The 20,988-nt window shown below is 45.4% G+C and overlaps 1 protein-coding gene across 4 annotated transcripts in view; it reads right to left on the minus strand.

Annotated features, from left to right (window-relative positions):
• Positions 1–10,219, minus strand: part of IL1RAPL2 (interleukin 1 receptor accessory protein like 2) — a 338,979-nt gene extending 328,760 nt beyond the window's left edge. The window contains exon 1 of one of the 4 annotated variants that reach the window (XM_009090378.4): positions 10,085–10,219. The gene's annotated coding sequence lies outside the window, so the exon portion shown is untranslated. Of the gene's footprint in view, positions 1–9,297; positions 9,370–9,536; positions 9,696–10,084 lie in introns of those variants that run through there. The other 3 variants (XM_050974550.1, XM_050974549.1, XM_030229068.2) reach the window with 3 other exon arrangements.
• Between the last annotated feature and the right edge of the window lie 10,769 nt (positions 10,220–20,988).

Below are 20,988 nucleotides of genomic sequence, written 5' to 3' on the forward strand. Positions count from 1 at the left end.
AGCTGTACTTCCCCCAGAAGAATGTCCAGCAGCCAGAAGAAGAAAGGTTGTATTAGTCCTGTTTCTAAATTTGCTCAGGAGATTTCTGGAGCTGTGTGTGCCAAGGCTCTCACCAGGTCTCCCAGCAGGACTGGTCTCAGCTCCCTCCTCAGAGCCATTCCCTCACCTGTCAGGCAGTGGGATGGACCACAGACTCCAGCCAGCCCTGTGCCAGGCTCCTGGGAATAAAAGTGGAGTGGGTGCCTATGGTCTGATGAAGAGCATGAACAAATTGTGCCACCTTGATGAAACACAAGACAGAATAAACCAGCCAGAGTTCAAGGCCACTTCCCTGCAAGCAGGGGCTGATTTTGCCATTTGACAAAACTTTCCCCTCACAGGCACTGAGCAGCATTTCCCTGAGGAGCCATTTACTCTGATGCTGCAAACTCCAAGCAGGTGTGAGAAGGGGTTCACAGCTGTAACAAGAATGTTACAGCTCCACTGGATATGCCTCATAACAGGAGAGCCAAGTTCATGCCATTCCCAAAAGACTGAAGACATCTTACTCAGTAAGGACACAGAAATACCAATTACAGCCAACTTGCCTAAAATCACTGTGAGGAAGGAAGAGAGACACAGAATGAAGTGCTTGGTGACAGAGAGGGAAAAGTCAGGAGTCCAAGCCTTGCTGTGACCAGCCAGGTTATATTAAATCCAGGTAAGTAAAGGGAGGTTGCTGATATCAGAGAGAGAAATGTAGGAGAAGCAAGGTGTGACAACTTCTAATTTTCATCACTGCACTGCCAATAAGGTGTGTCCTTCCCTCTTCACCCCATTTGTGCTACAGACCTGACTTCAGGCAGCTGTCACAGTGCCCTGTAGGCACCCAAAACTACAAGGGGACCAGGCTACAATGCAGCACAAATTTTGTACTTCTAACAAAAACGACCCTGACTCCCATATCCTGCCTAACACACTTCATCTCTTTTGAGAAACTTATTTCTTCCACACAAACCCTCAGGAAACAGACCTTGGGAAATCCTGTTTCCTGCATGTACTGCCTGCTGTCTTTCCAGCACCCCTTCAGCTCATGTGGCTTCTGGGACTCAAAGGAGCTTCAAGGGACAAGGTTAGAAGGAGGCTCTTAGAAATGAGAAGAAAATCAGAGCATTCACATTTTGCACAAAATCCAGCACTGAGACTCCCAAGTTCACGCTTTAAATATAATTTAGCTTTGCTCTAATTTGTACCACAAGCTTTGTTCATGCAGTGCTCCTTTTTGAAAGAAAACAAGCAGGAAAAGCAGTGCATGTGCACTCAGGCACAAGTCTGTGCACAGGCTGGGATTTGCTGACACACCACGAGGCTCTGTAGGTTCTGGTTTCTCCACAGAAGCTGTGATGCAGAAGGTGCTCATTAAAAACAGCAACCCACCTCTTTAGTGATTTCCAATTGTCAGGTTTTGTTGCTCAGATATCTCACAAAAATAAATTACCATTTTCACCCCACACACAAAGGAAGAAAAGGCAACAGTAATTCTTTCATTGTTTTTACAGTAGGCTAGGTGGTGAGTCCTGTTCATTTCTTTTCAAACCATTTCCCCAGCCCACTTTTTAAGGCTTTAAATTTTAATATGAACTCACTCTCAGGTCTTCTCTTTTGCCAACATACCACATTGAGCTGTTCATTACTAAAAGATTTTCAGCCTATATAATATGTTGGTTGGAAGCAATCTGCAAACAGGCACCAGTTCCTTTTTCTTGCTACCTCAAACATAAAGAAAAAATACTCAAGATCAGAGATAAAATACTCAAGATCAGAGATGCATGCTAGCTCAAATGATGTCTCTGCAGCTCTACTTGATATGGGTCATGCAGTGTTCTTCGCTCTACTGCTCAATGAGCATCAAAGAATATTTCATTTTGCCTAATTCATTGTGCATCTTCACCATCATAACCAGCCACTTAAGTTGTCTAAATACACAAGGAGCATTAATTCTACAAGGCAGTGTGCATTCAGCATTTGTCTTGCAGGATTTAATTCTCCACTGGACCTCTCAGGTCCTTAACTAAACTCACATCTACCTAATTCTCCTTGTTCAGGTGAAACTTAAAGAGAAATTTTTAAATTAGGAGTCCTAGGGTGATTTTATGATGATGCTTTATTCCCTAATCATCTGCTTCCTGCCCAGAAATGGCTGCTGTATCTCACAGACGAAGCAGGCGGTGGGGCCAGAGCCTGGGAGCTCTGGGCTCTGCTCAAACTCTCTCTCCAGTGCTCCAGCATGGCCCAGGGACCCCACACTGTTCCTTTTGCCAGATTTGCTTTTGCTGGATTGAGACCAGAAGGTTTTTTCCCTTCCCTTACTCCAGCCTGGAGGCTGCACTGGGAATCCTTTTGGCAACTTTTTGGTTGTGGCTGGGATTTTCCCCTTGAACTGTTTTGGGCTTGGCTTGTTTTTCCTTTTGGCCCATCAGGGAGCCAGTGGGACCACCTGGAACCTGAGACCTCAGAGGAGCTGAACCAACATGAGAAAGGACAGAAATCCACCAACTTTGGCTGCTGTGAGGAGGAGACCCATGCCAGAAATCCAACAGGTTCCCAGCTGATGTGAACCCTTTTCTCCTCCCTTCCCTGACAAAGAAGGGCAGCCTCCATCTTTGCCTGTCAGCCACGTGGAGAGGTGGGGCTGAGGTGTAAGGTTCCATTATTTTTCCTGCTTTGCAGGTGTCTTGCTTTGTTTACAAACAGTTTTAGTTTTTTTCACTTTCATCCCATGGTATCCATTTCTTTCACTGGCAGAAGAAAGGGGAGTTATTGAAGCCCTCTCTCTTTAGAGGAGATGCACATTCCAGAGTGCTTTCTCCTAAAATTTGTCTCTAAAACTGAGACATGAGGGAAACATGGTATGCCTGTGTTTGTGTTACACAAACTGGAAATAAACAGCCACAAAAAGACAACATCTAAACTGTCTGGGATTATTACTGGCTCAGCAGGGTATCACCTGCATGACAGTAAATCAACAAGGAAAAAGCAAGGTCTTGTCCTGACAAAGCAAAGGGAACCACAGCCAAATACTGACAAGGTTATAATACTTACCTGTAATGACTCCCCTAAAGGCTGAATGTCTGGGTGTAAAGGAATAAAGACCTAAAACTCACAGATCTTCAGTGATGTGAAAGGAATAAACTCAGAATCTTACCAGTTATTTCAGAAGAAACACCCTTTGGTGTTAACACGCAGGTTTTGTTTGAAAAGATTTTATTGCCTCCACTAAAAGGTTAAATATCTTCCAAATGGAACTGTAGAAGACACCAGGTGCGGAATCTTAAAGTTTCAAAAATAATCTTACAGTATAACACAGAAACAAAAAAATGGGCTTCAGTGCTAAGCACAAAAGAAAAATACTGTGGATGGCAAACATCCCATTAACTTCCCCTATTAACATGTCTGGCTGCAGAGCGTAGAAGTGATTTTAGCTATGGTAAAGTGGCAGTCAGACTCAACACTGAATAAACTGCTGGCTTGCCCTGTAGAGAAAACCCTGCATGCATTAACACAAGAACATTTTCTTACAAGAATTTTCTGATCCAATAGCTGCCTAAAATAGTGCTCATTTATGGGGAAAAAAAAAAAGGCAGGAAACGGGAAAATCCCCTGAAATATTCTGAATATAGATAATGATTACAATATCTATAGCATCAAACACTACAGAGAGTGATGAGCATATGATGTACACATGCATCTAAATTACTGCCAATTCAATAAAAACCTAAGCAGCCCATCTTAACAGGTTTGTAAGCCAGAAGAACTAGGACTACTCAGCACTGATTAGCAGATGGAGTTCTATCAGCTCACACCACACACTGACCTGGATTCCCTAAGCAACTCACACAGAATTCCAGTTCATTATATCTTCAAACCAGACTTTAAATCCCTGAATCGTACTCACCCCTCTTTGCAACAGCTCTTGCACTTGGAAACATAGAAAGCAACAGTAAGGAGGAACAAGAATGACAAAGGAATGGGAAAGTTAGCTATTGTTTTTTAAGCCTCATACCCAGCTGCACCATCAGTGATGTACTGATTCAGCACTGCCCTGGATTCTAGAGAGAACTATTGTTCAGCCTTAGCATTGCAATATTCTAACTACACATCCTAGGATAGATGGATATGTGTGTCCAGTATCACAGCTTTTGAGTAGTCCAGACCTTTTACAGACATTCAAAGTGAAATACATGTAGTGGGAGGAGGACTACAGCTGTATTGCAAGCCCTCATGGTTTATGAGGTCAACATAATGGATCAATTAATTTACAGCCTTTTTTTCCCCCAGAGTAGAAGCTATTAATATTCTACATATATTTACTCCTGCAGATTGTGGTTTAATCAATACAGTACTTCAGGCAACATGAAGTACTGTAGGAAATGTAAAGACTCTCAGAGCCAGAGTTTAAGTTTACAGAGCGGGGCTTAGCCTCTCACCACCTTGCAGAAGTACTTAAAAGCTTACAGAAAAGCCCACTGGGGGAGAGAAGAAAATGTGAAGACAATCTACACTTGGAAAGCTAAACATGTACACTAGCAATGAGGAAAGGGGAGAGATTTTTAGAATCACCTTGAATCAGCCTAGCTCCTAGAATTGATGCAGTTCCAGCAGGAAGTTCCCAGCGCAGAGCGAGGTGCAGCAGTAATCACAGCCATCTGAGGGGAGAGAGGAGCCCCAGCCATGGGGGACCACGTATGCTTCTCAAAGCTGACAAGGTTGCTGGGCACTGTCCCAGGATAGCAAATTTCTTCTGGGCTCAGACAGGCTCAGACACTACTCAGACCCAGCCCAGCCAGGCTGCCCTGGGCTGTGGAGATGCCTGGCACGGGAAAAACAGGACTCTGACTCCTGCTATTCAGAGCTCTTGAGTGAAAAAAACCAAGTCGCTGTTAGGCTTCAGAGTCACTGCTAAACCCTGTAAATTCCAGAAAAACCATGGCTGCACTTGACTCCAGCTCTTCAGCTGCTGACACCCAGAACAAACACCACTGCTCAGGTCAGGGCCCTTTTCTCCTGACTGCTTTAGACAGCCCTGCCAGCGATCACAGGTCCTCTCTACAGAGCCTCAACTACAAAAGTAGAAGACATTTCAGATTAAAAGAGATGAGAAGGGACCATTCTCACGCACACCAATTTCACTCACTGCTCTCTGCTCTTATATCAATAAGGAAGTCTGTCCAATTCGCAGCTGCCTACACCAGGGCATTATTAAGCCAAAAGATTAGATGCTTTGCTTCTTTCATACCCATTCTAACCCTGCTCCCCAAGCAGCTTTTGCAGAAAAGCTATTAAAAATGGAGAGAGACAGTTCAAAAGGAGGTCTCAATCCTGAAAGATAGCATATCCCTCCTCTTCCCCCCCCCCCACTTCTCTCATTCCCCTTGTGCTCCTCAAGGCTCGTTACAGAGGTGCTCAGTACAAACAGAACTAGATTTTAGACTGGGCTGCCATCTGCATGCTGAAATGTTCCCTGCTTTCACAGAGCCTTTAAAACAGGCCTCTTTCCATGGCCACACAGCAGAGAGACTACAGCTGTAACTGCCAGCAGTACTGACATTATCCCTGCTCTTACACACACTCATAGCTCCGCAATATTAACAGAATAACAATATTTGCACTATTCGTGGCAAGTCTGGTCCAGACTCACTCCTGCACATTAATGAAACAGGCTCTGTGAGAATACAGTTCTGCATGTGATGTGCTCAGAAATACATTCCTTGATCTCATCCATGGCCACATGCTTTCCTAACTAATACATAGTGCTCAAAGTAGACAGAATTAACAGGAAAAGATGACATAGCAGCTGTCAGGCTCCTTATAAAACACTCATCTACTGTTTTCCACTTAGAAAACGGTCCCAGAGAAGCCAGACATGGCACTTTGCTGTCAGCAGAGGCAAGTTGCTTTCACTGAACTTGGCAGCATTGCTGCTCCTTAAAGTGATAAACAGATTCTTGATGGGGATTTTTTTTTTCTCCTTACATAACCAGAGACTGGACTTTACACATACGTATTGCCACATTTGTCTGAGTAAAAATAAGAATATAATTAAGTAAGCGAAGAAACAACATCCCCCAGAATTTGAGAACCATGAAAAACTGCTTATAGAATGCTACTTTGACATGCTTTATGGAAATCTTGAAAACAATGGAGTTTGTTCTGATGCAGCCAAAATAAGAGTAAAATACATATTTTATGTGCCCTGAAATTGCTTTATCAAATAGACATCCTTGTGAATTAACTGTTACATAAAACAAAGAAAAGAGGGGTGGAAGGAACTCTCTGTAGTGCTTTTAGGGTGGAAAAGATTAGCCAAAATCCCTACTGAAGTTTCTAACACAGTCTCTCTCACCAGCTTTGTTACTGAATATAACACACATCCCTCAGCTCTCCACCAGTTCCAGGAGGGTTTACCTGGATGTAGTACCAGATGCCAGAGGAAACCCTCACCATCAAAGCCAGCAAAACGATTTTCCTTATTCTCAGCAAGGGCAAGATTTTTACTCTCTGTTTTCTTTTCAAGGCTGTTTAAAAAAAGATTTATTTTTAGTTGGACATCCTGAAAAGCAAATTGCCTCTTAAAGTGCCTCTTTATTTTGTGATACACTTTAAATGTTCACTTTCCCTTCCAGCACTAAAAGAGCTCCTGATAAATAGCTCAGACTCTCATTGTTTGAGGAAGGCTTAGAAATGAAGAGCAGACACAGTTTCCCATGCAGCTCTTTAAGGCTGTTTAACAATTGCTCACAATTTAGCATCCCTTGATATTTTCAGCTTAAGCCTTAGTTTGAGGAGCAGGAAAAGTCCATACACTATAAATGCTTTATTTGTGCTTCTCACAGTGAGCCCAACTTCTCAGCCTTTTCCCTCAGACACATGGGTCAAGGCCACCTCCCCAGCCATCCCTGGCCACTTCCCACCTCAGCCAGCAGGGATGAGTAGCTGCACATGCTCCTTGGAACTCTTCCTCCACCTCTGGTCCCACAAGGGCATCACAACCCAGGGCACAGAAAGTTGTTCTCCATAGCTTTAAGTGATTACTGTAACACATATTCTTCTCTCTCCAGGAAACAGCTGAGAACAGTCACGGAAAAAAATTATTCTGCATATGCAAACCAAACAAATTCCCTTACAGGAACACCCCATCCAGACAGCCTGGATGCTCCTGCCCTCTCCAAGCAGGCAGAGCATCCCAAGGGGTACAAGCCTCACATGCTATCCCCATTCCCTCCTCCTGGCTCACCAGCAGCCTTTCTGCATCTCTGCTGGGCTCCTCCCAGACCCCCAGCAGCTGCCTGACACCACCAGACAAACCCACTCCTAAACCCTCCATGGCTCAAGCTTACCCCACAGTGGCACAGCACAACACCCAGGAGATCCTGAGACCAGCAAGTGTGCTCCTACCTGCCTCCACTTCCACACTCCTCTGCAGCCCCATCCAGGCTTAAGGCTGCCAAGTCCAGCTTCTTCTGAGGCCCAAGCCTCCAGCATGCATCAAACCAGCAATCTTCCTCTCCCACACCACCAATTCCTGCCTGATTAGAAGTGATCTGTGTCATAAGAACAGCCCTTCCACTGAACTCACCTTCACCACACCAGCCTATGAAACCCTCCTGACCCTTTCAGGCTCCTTTTTGATCTGACTTCTTTTTGGAGAGTGGTCAGTCCTACCCCTGCTAGTTTCCAACAGCTTCAGCCACTGCACTGCTTCAAAGTGCAGCCACCAGACTGGCAGCTCTGAAAATTAAAAGCCTTTCCATTCTCTGTGAGATACAGAGCAGTTCAGACAGCACTGGCTGATGCCATTCGTGCACTGAGGCTCCGGCAGCCGTGTTGCAGCCACTAAAATTGACTCATGCTGTTAAGTGCATTAATGTGGCACACCTGGCCTTCCTTCCTCCCTTTTCCCTCCCCCTCCCATTTAACTGCTAAAGCATCAATCACCACACAAGTTGAAGACAAACCTCCAATGAGCTTCCAGGTACTGTGAAAGGAAAAAGTGCTCTGCAGAGGACTCTTAAGCCTTACAAATGGAACATTCAAAGATTCTCTCCTGGGCTTGCCTGCAGCCCAAGTAGGTGGGTGAGTATAAAGAAGTCTTGCAGTCAGCTAAAAACCCTGAAACTTCCCAGCTGACCACCCCTCCCCAATACCCAGGAGCAAGCAAGAAGTGCATGCACACCCACAGGATATGTACTTTCCAGCTTTGGTCACCAGCTAGAAAGCTTTAATTCAGGAGAGGAAGGTCTCCCCTCGCAGACTCGGATCTGGAGCACGCTGGAGGTGCAAGCTGCTGCCTAGCAACACCGGCACTCTGCAGGGAGGTCGGCCCAAGCCCCGTCCTCCCACTGCAAGAGGTCTCCTGTGCCCAGAGAAACATCCTCAGAGGGATGCGATCCTCAGTAATTTCTCAGGAAGCCACCCTGCACATCGCCAGTCACAGCCCCTGATGAATCACGGGCTCACCCCTGAGGACCATTGCCTGTGCCTCGGTAACCTGCCACAACTCTCACTCCTCATGCTCACTGCACATACATTACACCCCACTGGCTTGGGGAGCCCAAAACCCCAAATCCCTGCGTGCCCCAGTGTCTCCTCTGCAGCCACTCTATTGCAAAGCAAGCGCTTGTCTCGCTCTCAGCTTCCACCCCACACTTACCTCCTACCTCGGGTCTGGCACAGGCAAAGCTTTCCAGACACCATGTCCCCACCGGGGCTGGCCCGCTCCTGCCTCCGGAGGGAGCCTCAGAAGCAGGGCAGGCATCCACCTGCTCTTACGGACACCACAGAAAGCCACGCAGCTGCAGAGGTTTAACCCTGAGGGGAATTAGCGTCCCCTTTTCGGCACGGACGGGGAGCGTGTAGGGGGAATGAGAGCCTGTCTCGGGTGTGAATGCAAAGCCACACACTCACACAGCGCCTGGGCACCGTGGAACTGCCCTTCCCCGCAGCCCTTCCCGCTCCCGAGCCCACCGCAGCTCACCTCGCCTGCCCCCATCACTAATAATCCCCTGATAAACCTCAAGTCTACCTGCATTCAGGTAGTAATATTGTAACATCCTCAAACCTTACCTTACGCAGACGCCAAAACTATGTTATATTGTTTTTTAAATGATCAGGGTAAAAACTCAGGGAGTATATATCAGAGACTGTAAACACTGCCGAGGAGCACCACAAACTGCTGGCTCCTGCCACAATGGGTTTCCCCTCACACCCAAGTTTGAGCGTTAACCCAACAGGCACAGAAATTGCCAAAAGTACACAAACCTTACTACAACTCTGAGAAACCGCAGCTTACAGCATTTTCCACCAGAAACTTTTGATGCTTTGAATCCTAGTAGAGACAGCAGTCCAGGGACAGGCTCTCTGAAAACAGCGACTGAATCCAAGTCACTTCAGAAATGTTTCGTGCTCTTCAGCAGATTTCCATCGAACTCCAAAGGAAACCAGAGCAGCTTTATTGTCAGGGAACTTTCAGAGGCAGAGGTTTCAAGTCCAATACCCACCACGGTAACTCCGAGCAGCCTCCAAAGCACCAGCACCGCTTCAACAGACTCCACCGCGCTGCAGCATCCCGAAAGGCAAGTGCTCCAGGGCTTTTAATTTAAATCCCCGGCAGTGACACTTTTCCCAGTAAGCCCCACACGCGTTCGTGAGGCTGAGAGACCCTCGGTACCAACCGAGATTCCCCCCTTCGTGACAGAAAACATTCCCGGCGCTTCCAACAGCAGCAGGGCTCAGTCCGGGGAGCGGTGGAGCGGCCGCGCCGCTACGGACGGATCCGGCCACGAGCATCCGCTCCGAGACAGCACCGGGACGGAGAGCCGGAGCTGCGGCGGTGCCTGCCCGGAGCCCCTCGGGAGCGCCGCGGCACCAGCGGGACCCCGGGGTCCCTCCGCCCGCCCCGGAGCTCCGGGAGGGATGAGGCAGTAGCCGCAGCTCTGGCCCGTCCCGTGCGCGGCGGCACGAGAAGGGACGAACTTTTCTCTTTTTTTTTTTTCTTTTATTAATAAAAAAGGGAACTGCCGCGAGAAGCGCAGCGCGCAGGACTCACCTCCACGGCAGCTCCCCTCTACGGCTCCATGCCGGCGGGCTGCGGGTGTCCCCCCGGAGCGGCGGCCGGCGGGGCGGTCCCGGCCCGTGTCCGTGTCCGTGTCCGTGTCCGTGTCCGTGTCCGTGTCCGTGTCCGCGGGGCGCGGAGCGGGCCGGGACCCGCAGCCCCGCGCGCCAGGTGCGCCCGCCCGCCCCTCGCCGCGCGAGCAGCAGCGCCCCCTGGCGGGCGCGCTCCGACGGTGCAGCACCGGCCCGACACCGCCGCGGCCCCGGGACCGCCCCGCGGCACCGCCCGCACCGCGCCCGCGGGGGGCGAAACACCCCCAGAGCCCCGACAGGAACCCACGGGGACCCGAATGGCAAGGGACCCCTGCGGCCGTGCAAGCCATGTGACTCCGGTCTCTGCAGAAGGTGTAGCCAACAGAGGGATGGATGGAGCGGTAGCAAAACGTTCAGAAGCCGTCGGTGCCTAACCAGGAGACATAGTGTGGAGCCCAAGGGGCCCAACATTACCCTATGCACAGCAATAAAAGCAACGTTGGGCTAAAGCTGGTTCCGAGGCATCCCCTTGGGATGCCTTTCGCAGCTGCAGTGCGCCTGGAGCTCTGGGCTTTGTGGTTTCCAAGACACTAAGCCTAGGCGTAACCCTAACCCTAACCCTAGGAGGGAAAAGCAGCCTAGGGTTAGGGCTGCTTCCAAGGAAAAAGCCGTGGAGGCAGGCATCTTGGGGCAGTTTTGCGTTCCCTTTGGGATGTCTTTCGCAGCTGCAGTGTGCCTGGAGCTCAGGGCTTTGTGGTTTTCAAAACCCTAACCCTAGGTGTAACCCTAACCCTGACCCTAGGCAGGGCAGTAATGCCAGTAAAAGCAGAACAGTCCCTGCTCAGGTTGTGTTTGGTATCAGCACACACTGGAACGAGAGGTGCAGGTCTCCAAGGGTCCCAGACCAATGCTGACTCTTGGACAATCACCAGGGGCCCTTCCCTCCTGCGCCGGGCAGTGCTGCCCTGGCCTTGGGCTGCCCACAGAGCTCTCAGAGGTTTCACTGCAGACAGAGGGACAGCTCTCCCAGGGGTTTCAGCATCTGTGCTGCACAGAGGAGCCTCTTTCAAACCCACTTTGTGCTTTCACACCCTCATTAGCGTGCATTTTACCAGGGTGCCTTTAACTGGACCAGGCTACGTTTCTCCTCCCTAACTCTGCTTCTGTCATGGCACATTCATGCTTTCCACAGAATGGTAGTGTTATTTTTAATTTCCCTGTGCTGCTTTTTATTCACTTTTAAGTATCTTGGAATAGCTCCATGTAGACTATAATCTACTGCATTTTACTCAGATTCAGAGGAGGACACAGTTTTGTCAGGTAACTGAGATACAGGCAGAAAAATCATGGGACAAATTTCTGTAAGTGGCACTTTAGGACTTTACAGTGCCACCGCTTGGCTTGACTAGTGCTGTGTCACAGGCAATGTGCACAGAACCATTGAGAAGCTGCAAACACTGAACAACACAGCAGTGAGAAGCTGAAAACCTAAACAGGAGCCAGCCACAGAAAAGCATCTTCCTCAGGAGACCCTCACCAGTGAAATCAGCATCGCCTCATCACCCTGCCCTCAAGCCAGAACAGACAAGAAAAGCCAGATCCTGCTCAATTGCACGCTGCTCACCTCAGCTGTGCATCAGCATTTTTGTAATTGTTGTCAAAGTCAAGAAAGCACTTGGCTCTGCTTTTGGGTCATTATCACACATGCAGAGCTGACAATTAGAAACATTGTCTTGTTATCTACAGACAAAGCAAATCTGAACTAGATACCACACAAGGATAACAAAAGGAGCAACATTCTTAGGCATTTCTCTGAGTATAACCATCCTTTAAAGACTCTGCAGGCTCCAGGAGACAATGTTCAGCCACGATGACCTGCAAGGCCAAGAACATCCAAACATGGTGACTTTTCCCAGTCCCAGATGTGGGGAGGACTCAGGCACACTCAAGGTGTTCTTACATATAGTAAATGAGCAAAATTATTGTAGAGCAGGAATGTGACAAAGGTCATAAACATTTTACTGCCTGTATAATTCTTTTAAATAATTTGAAAGAGACAAAATGTTGCCAGGAGACCTTGCTTGTCCATGTGACACAGACTTCACCCAGACACTGATACCTTTGCTGCAATTCATAACCTCTGACACTTCAGCTACTCTTTCACTTCTCCTGGCATGATTACAGTGTAAGAGTGCTATTTTTTTCATTATACATCAAGTCACTTACTAAAGTCACCTTTTAGTTGAATTAAAACACTTAAAGCTGAGAAATAAAACATCCCATAAACTTTGAAACATACAGTTAGGTGAAGCTGTATTTGTCAATATTTTGAAATTATACTTGAATAATAAAGTGGTATCAATAGACATTCTTCAGCATTTTTTACCAAGTCAAAAAACCAAAATTATTATGGTCACTATATGAATGTATATATAACTCATTTAAAAAGTAGGGGAACATATCACTGACTGATAATTTATTTGTTAAAGTAACTTTGTTTCCCTTATTCTGATGTTTTCTCAGTCTATTGTGGAAAATAGTGTAGGAAGGCAAAGAGGAATGTGGTATTCATGGAGGTGAATACAGAGCAGAAGAGACCAGCCTTCAGAGGAGCTGGAGGAGCTGCCTGCCATGCACCAAGCCTTACACTTGTTTCTGATGTACCACTAAAGATAAAGAGACCTGCTTTGGCCTTTGTTTCTGACCTCTTTTGTTGCTGTTGTTTTTTCATGTCTGGTAAAGCAGGTCAGGGACCCCAGCTAAGACCTCCCAGGTGCACTGTGTTGTAGACACACTGAAAGAAGAGAGAGTTGACCTCAATAAAAATGGGAGACAGAAGAATTATTCTTACTGTCGTATCGGTCCACACTAGGAAGAGACGACCAAAAACACCAGTGAACTTGAGCAATGCCAATCAGTAAATGTGTGAAGAGCCAGAAACCAAATGCACAATTTCAAATTTAGTTCTCCAATCCTTGATTTACTAAATTTCTTCATTGTTTCCGCCAATCAAATTATTTCATGAGGTGGAATTCTAGGGCTTTAAGTCAATATCAGAGAATTCAGGGAAAAGGATTGTTTTCCACTTACTTCAGTTAGCTTTGAGAGAGTCAGGTAGACTTTCTTAATCAATTTTAATCAATCTATGTGTGGACTCACCCACATCCATTGCAATTAGATTGTAGCCAAACATCCTTATCAGACAGCCACCAGCTGAGGCTGCTCTCCCAGCTGCTCTTTTTTCACCTCCCAAGGACTGATGGATCTGCTGCTTTCGTGTGTTGCATTCTGCTCCTCTTCAGTCAAATTGGAAAGGTTTGGTTTGACTTTACACAGCAGAAATTAAAGAGCTTCCACATGAGCAGCTTGCTGGAGTACAGTGAGCAGCCTCCAGCAGGAAGAAGGTCATTTAGGGGACGTGAGCTGCCCTTATGGCCTTACCATTAACAGCTGCTTCCAGAAGGGGCCATCCTCTATGCTATGATCAGGAGAGCCCCAGCCTTGGCATGAACCTCTGCTTCTGAGTCTACACAATTCTCACATCTTTCCTGCCTGAATGGGAAGATGACAGGATGAGAGGATTTACAGCTGTGTAGAGTCACACTTATTGAATTTATGTCTAGTCTTTCTTGTATAGCTGCACAGATTCAAGTCTGATCTTTGGGAAATATGGCCACACATGAAAACTGTGAGAGTGTGTGTGTGTGTGTGTGTGTGTGTGTGTGTGTGTGTGTGTGTGTGTGTGTGTGTGTGCTCCTGCTCACAAGACACCCCGTGATGACAACCACAAGCAAGAAGAAATAAGGCTGAAAGCTAAGTCCATCTCTGGAAACACCAACAGTTCTTCCCAGCCATTAATTTTAACAATGATGCAAAGCCAATAGATAACCCCATTGCAGGTGGGCACAAGCATCCAGCCTGCCTCAGCCCAGGTGAACACTGCAGGTCTGCAGGGCTCCAGGATATCACCCAGGCTGCCTCCACCATCTCCAGCCCCTGTGTGTCCTGCTGCCCAAGGCCCTGTGCTCTGCCAGCAGCACCCACATCCCTGGAGCAGGGAGGGGTGGAAGCACTGAGCACGAGGAGGGGAGATGCTGATGCTGCAGCAGCAGAGCAGGGAAGGGAGCTCATCACAGAGGGACTTGGCAGGGCTGCATTTACATGGGACAAAAGCCAAAGCAAAGAGTGCCTGTTGTGAAGGGAGGAGGACATCAACAGCTGGATAATGCTGGATGAGGGATTAGCTACAGGAAGGAATAAGCTGACAAGGAAAGAATCCTGCCTGGCTGGTAACAGCCAGGATTCTGATCACCACTTTTCGGAACACAAACAGAGAGCTGAGTAGTAACATATTTCCCATTCAGCTCTGCAAAGAGGGATTGTTAATAGAGTGCCAATTCCTTCAGTTGGAGGGACTCACACAATAATGTCACTGCAGTTGACTGAAGTTGCACTCATAGAGTATAAAGCAGCAGTAAATGCCAAGATTTCAAAATTCATTTTGCATCTGACATTCTCCAGGGTTATTTCAAGTGAAAGATAAATGCAGTATCTTCCAAGCAGTAATCTTATTTGATACCAACAACATACACAAGTAGTTAAGTTTGGAATAGGGTAACTTTCTCACTTTTATGCTTGAAAGCTGAAGATAAAATTATTAAGCGTTTTACATGTAGAGAGTGTAAGAAGAGTAACTGTTCTGCATAGGTATATGGATGGGAAAATAAGAATTTCCTTCCCCAAAGAAAAACATGACAGCTTTACAGCACAGGTAATATCTTCCTGGAGTAGTCATTATATTTCTGTAGAGGAGCAAAAAGAGATAACATATTGGCTATTTACCTGTTTCTCTTGACTGTCCAACAGCAGAAAGGGAATCACTATTTGAGATTAATTAAAATCTGACACAAATCCTAATTTTGCCTTAATCTAGCAAAGAGCTTGCTAGGGAAACTGCTCAAATAGAGAGCCTTTTTTCATGTGCAGAACAGTTTGTGGAGCAGAGATGTAAAATCCACTGATAGATAGTGGAAATAAGCTTCTTTTTGCCATTGGGAATTTCTCAGGCATGACTAAGACAAATGCTGCCTTTGCCTGTTTATTTCACTTTTTGGTGGGAGAACCAATAATCATCTAAAAAAACCATGGGGAGGAGTAAAAAGACACACAAACTCTTGGACTGGTGATTTCTGTCCTCTAGATGGGATGCAGCTACACAATCAGTTCAGCAGTTCTGAGACTTCTGGTGAGTACCAACAACATCCTAAAGCACATCAGCACCTAGTAATATAAAAGTCCTCCATCAGCTCCTTGCTTCTCCTCCCTCCATCCCCTTTTCATTGTGCTGATCTGCCAGCACAGCTGTGGTTGGCAGAGGCAGAGCTACAGAGAGAAAATGCAAGTTGTTCTTCTCCTAACCTCTTGAGGGATTGACAGAAGCTAATCGATGTTGCATTCAGTGGCATTTCAGAGATCATTTTTGTTTGTATCTAATCATAATTGCAGAAATCCCACTGCAATACAGAGTTTGGCAAACTCATCTTGGAACAGCTCATTTGGTGCAAACTTAGAATATATTTTACCTTCAATTATGAGAAATTACTGAGACAATGACAAGCATGGTTGGTTTTAGATGCCACAAACTGAGGAAAAAGAGGTAACTTACCTAAAATGATCTCATCACATTTTGTTCTCATAAAGTGCAAATTTCTGCAAGTGAATGGTTTGAAAATCCTAGTTTAAAAACCAAAACAAAATAAAACTTAGAAATCAACAAATACTGATGTTGATTTATGTTTTTCTGTTACCGATTTCTTTTCCTCTCTCTATTTTTTGCTGGTGCTTCTAGAAAAGAGGAAATTAGTACAGCACTTTTTTTTTACTACTTTGTGTTTGTAGCACAAAATAGAAATTTTAAATCTGGTTGTAAAAATTGTCCTATTTTGCATTTCTGTTCTGCCCTGATTACCATATTTCAGGCTGCAGAACAGAGCAAATCATAAGTATGAAAGGAAGAGCACCACAAATGGTCTGAAACTCTGGACTGATGGCACAAAAGCCTAAATTACTTTTCTGGACAGAAGTTACACGTATTTGGGATAGATTATATTTGGTTGAATAATGAATTTTCCGGGTCATGTGACAAAAGGAGAAGAAAAATGTTGTTTCAGATGAAAATGAAATGGAGTTTCAGGGCAGAGAAGGTATGTGGTAAAAATAATAATGATCAACTTTATGTGTTGTTTCACATCCCTGTTCACAGACAGACAAATTGTGTATTAAACCTACATACCTCCATCCCATGATGAACAGGTGTCCCTTTCTGAAGGTGACCAGCTCCATTACTAAAATGTAAAGCTCAAGGTTAAATTCTACAGCCTGATTCTTTTGCTTCCCAAGAAGACAACTGGGTTTTGACTCAAGCAGAAGCACCAGGCTGGCCTGTCATGTAGAAAAGGAGAATTTCCTGTTCCCACTTGTGCCTCACAAGGGTCCTCCCTGGCCCTGCACACCCACAAGGGCTGCCAGGGAGTGCCAGGCAGGTGAAATGAGCCGTGCTGAGCCCCCGGCTCAGCTCCTGCCAAGCTCCAGGTGTGGAGGGCTGGAGCCAGGAGCTGCAGGAGCCTGGCTTGGCTCCTCTGAGCACATCCCTCTGAGTCCATGGCAAAGAGGCTCATGTGCCAAGACCCCTTCTTAAGCCCTCACTTCACCATGAGGGTAAAGATCCTTAAGCTTTTATGCAGCAGAGTATTTGGCAGCAAAGACATTGCTTTGTTTTCCTAGGGGTACACACAAGAATTATGTTTGGCAAGACCAAGGTGCTCTGCACTTGCACACCTGCACATCCACCCATTCACCTGGCAGGCTGCTCCAGCATGACCTGTTCAAGGGGTCCTCCAATTCAGGCCATCAGTAATTCAGTTCTGGTCACTGTTTCAACGTCTCTTTAAGCACCAGTGAGCATGTCCTATAAATGAGATGAGACTAAAAAAAAGTAAAGAAAGAAGTCCAATATATTGGTAGCAGTCAAATACATTTTTGGCAGCTAAAATATATTTTTTACAGCCTTACCTGTTTTAATGCCTGGTAATAAACACTTTTCAGGACATTTGTTTCAGGCTTTGTCATCCTCAGTTGTCCATGCATTTCAAGGCACTGAATTACCCTCTCCCAGTACATCTGTGAAGGGAAACATTTATGGAAATAAAGGGATATGATTTCATTTCAGACTCAAATACTAAACAGTTGTGGTGTGGTTTTTCTCACTATGCCTGAGCCAGTCCTGCCCTCCAAACTGTCAGTGAGTTCATTTCCTCAAAAACAACATGTTATCAAAGAGAAAAAGCTAAAACAAGTCAATGAAACAGGAGCTAATGGCTTTAAAAACACCTTTGATTGCCAATGCTTTTGGCTTGAGATAACATGGTAATATTCTAAAATTGGCTTGAGTTTCTGTAAGAAGCTGTTCAGCGTATTTCAGACTTGAATATTTCTTACCTATGTAAAAATGCCAGCACTGGGAAATACAGAGCACATTACAGCTATACTCTGTCTTAAAGGAAACAAAACATGCATGCTGAAACTATTTGCTTAATTTCTGTTTGGAGTATTAATATTCCCTGTCAAAAAACAGGTGGAAGAGAAGTGCACAGACATCTCCTCTCCATGCAGGCACATACTGCTCGTGCTCTCCAGCCTTCACCTCCATCAAGCCTCCAGTGTGTAGGTTTGAACTGCCCAGGCCACCTCTGGTACTTCCAACTGAAGAGGGAAGACAATTCTTAAGCAATCCTGAATTTACAGAGGTGACTTTTCCACTTCTGCTCTGACAGAACTTGTCATTCCTTCTTCTGCCATATTGTCTCCACAAAGCTGGTGCAGCTAAGGCAGCAAAGTAATCCACTAAGGGTGATGAATGAAATATATGATGCCTTCAAAAGTTCTTAAATCAAGGTTTCTGAAAAATAGAAGTTATAGAGCAAGAATCAGCGTTCAAGGGCAGTCAATCAGATGTCTGAATTATGTCCTGCCTTTAAAATATAGAGCGGATAGCAATTTTTAAATAGTCCCTGTAAAAGCTTCTATGTGTACTGTACCTTGACATTAAGTCCTCACTGAAGTACTTACCTTCAGGATTCTCCCCATTTATTGGTCTTTTTTCTGCTTTAAAATAATCAGAGCAGCAGCTCCAGAATGTTAAAAAAAAAAAAAAAAAAAACAGGCAAATGATTTACTGCCAGATTCCAAGTGAGGAAAAGGGCACACACCCATCACTGCAGGCAAGCAACAAGCAAAGAAAAATGACTGAGCAACAGAGGGGAGGCAAGAGGGAAAAGGTGTGGGCTGGGCAGGGAGTTAGTACCTGATAAGTCATTAATGTGTGTACAAGGCCAGTCTGACATCAGGGAGGCTCTTACAGGATTGTGCTGGAATTATGGCATATATATACAGGCAAAAGAGGCCATTAGCTTCCAAGAAGCATTTATTCTTCCTTTTGAGTACAAACCAGCAAACCCTGAGCTCAAAAAGCACATAGGAAAATGCTGTCAATCCATAACAAAGTGTCAGAAGAACCTCAAAAACCAGCAATAAATTGCTTTTAGCTCCGAAGATTTTCCCTGATGATTGCCTCTGGATTTACATTAGAGCTTTATTTTTACTGACCCATTCCTCTGTGGAATTCTCCATGGACCTGCCATTCTGCACACCCAGAACTGAAGCTATTCCCTCTCTTCTTAGTGGCCATTTGTGGGTAGGCTGAAAATAGTGTTCCTTTGCCTGTTACATGAACTTCAGTTTCTTCCCAGGAACTTCACTCTTGCCAAATTCTCCAGTTCTTGGCTAAACCTGACAGCTGATCACTAGCCTGTTTTGAATATGTAAGCCCTGCAGAGCTGGGCTATTTCTAAATAAAATTGTCTCTGAGAACTGTCCCTGAGATGCCCTAACAAATAGCAGCAGCTTTAGGTCTTACTTGTGCTGCCATGGGCCAGGTCAGGGGGTGAACCTTGGTTATTATAAAAGTGAAGTTTTGAGCTGCTGTGTCAGCAGTAGGAAAAAGGAAATCTGGGTACAGAAAAGTATCCAGGAGCCACCTCTGCACTGCTGTGAGCCCAGCTCAGGCAGGAGGTGAAATTCCTGGGGCACCATTTCACTGTGCCCAGGGCAAGGCTGCAGCTTCCCCGTGTCCTTGGACATGGACACCCAGCCTGCAGCAAACACACGGTACAGGGAGGCTCAGCCTCACTCCCAGGGAAGGGCAGGGGCCTCTCACATCCCTCCTCCAGTCCTTTCCAGAGCCACTTCCTCCCCCTCCATCCCTGTCCAGCCCAAACTACAAACACTGCTGTGTCCTGCTCTGGAAAAATCTTCTCCAACACCAGCAGGGCAGCCTGGTGAGGAAATGCAGATTTGGTCCCTTAGCATGTCACCTCATGTTTTGCAGTAGGAATTTAGATTCCACATATCTAATTAATGGAAAACACAGATAAACAAAAACAGATTGGTTACTTCAATTATGTGCACAGTGCCTGCAGGGCTACAATTAAAAAATGCAGAGAAAGATAACAGTCAAAATGGGTAAAAATATGCAGGAGAATACAATCTGCAGTTTACCTTAATGACAATTAAAAACATCTCTCCACCAACTGTGAAATGAGGGAGGTTATTCTTGGCAAATGAGTGTAATACAAAGTTTTTTAGCCATCTGTAAATAACATTTACCTGGTGCAGCTTTACATAATTAACTAACTTCCTTGTGAGGATTGCACAGACCCATCTTCACAGAGAGGGAATAACTTGTCTAAAATAAAGACAGAGAAGGAAGGAGAGCAGAAGCTCTCTATTAATTTATTTAAATTTCTCCCAGAGGCAATTTCTCCAAATTTCTTGAAGTCAAGCATCTGCTTTCCTTGCAGCTTAACTTACTGAAAGAAGCATTACCTGCACAAATAATCCTCTCTCTAAGCAGCTTAACAAGTTTGTGTAAATGTTTGAGCTGCTATAAAGAGGCAAGAAAGTAATTTCATATCCTATTCAGAAAAGTAAACAATTTTCTTGTTATTTTGAGTCCCTCCACTATTTGCACTACCAGATGGATTAGATGAATACTTGGTGGGATGGCTTTTCTCGGTGACATGACTCATGTGTAGCAAAAGCTTCAAAACTGTGAGTGAAAACTGGTTTCCAATTCAGTGGTTTTAATAATAGGTGCAAACCCAAGTCCTTTGAATGACTTAATTTGTATTTAGTAAGAATGTTAGTGATACCAATTGTCAAAATTCAGTGTTCAGCTGCATTTGAAAATTTAAATGGCCAAAAATGCCAGCACATTGAACTCCCTGGCTCCTCCCCTGTGTAAACTGGCTGTTTGTAAAACAAACACCAGAGTTATTTCTGTTGCCTTTTGTATTCAACAGATCCCCATGTTTGGGGAGAAGGATTTGTGAGATATTTGACATTTTACCTTCCTCCTCTTGATCTGGTCCTTTTCTTCTCATAAGCACCTGTGGAACTATCTCCCCCTTTCTCCCCCTTGAAAAAAAAAAAGTAAAAAGTTAAAAAAAAGCTTTCCATTCAAAGATTTCTATGAGACTGAAGACATCTTATTGAACAAAATTTCTCTCTATAATAGCTTTAGAAGGAAGCACTCCTCTAGTATTGCAGTTAGATTCTTCACTCAAAATAAGCCAGAGGACCATGTTCTTTACTGGTTTAAACATGAATTTCAGTGACTGCATCAGAAATCTCCAGAGACAGAAAGGATTCTTTTTTATTGCATCCATCCAAAACCTGTCTGAGAAGACAAACTTTTTGCCTTATCAACTGCCCAATGCAGGGATCATCACCTCAGATTTAATTGTGTTA

This window comes from Serinus canaria, chromosome 4A, assembly GCF_022539315.1.
Source record: "Serinus canaria isolate serCan28SL12 chromosome 4A, serCan2020, whole genome shotgun sequence".
NCBI lineage: Eukaryota > Metazoa > Chordata > Aves > Passeriformes > Fringillidae > Serinus > Serinus canaria.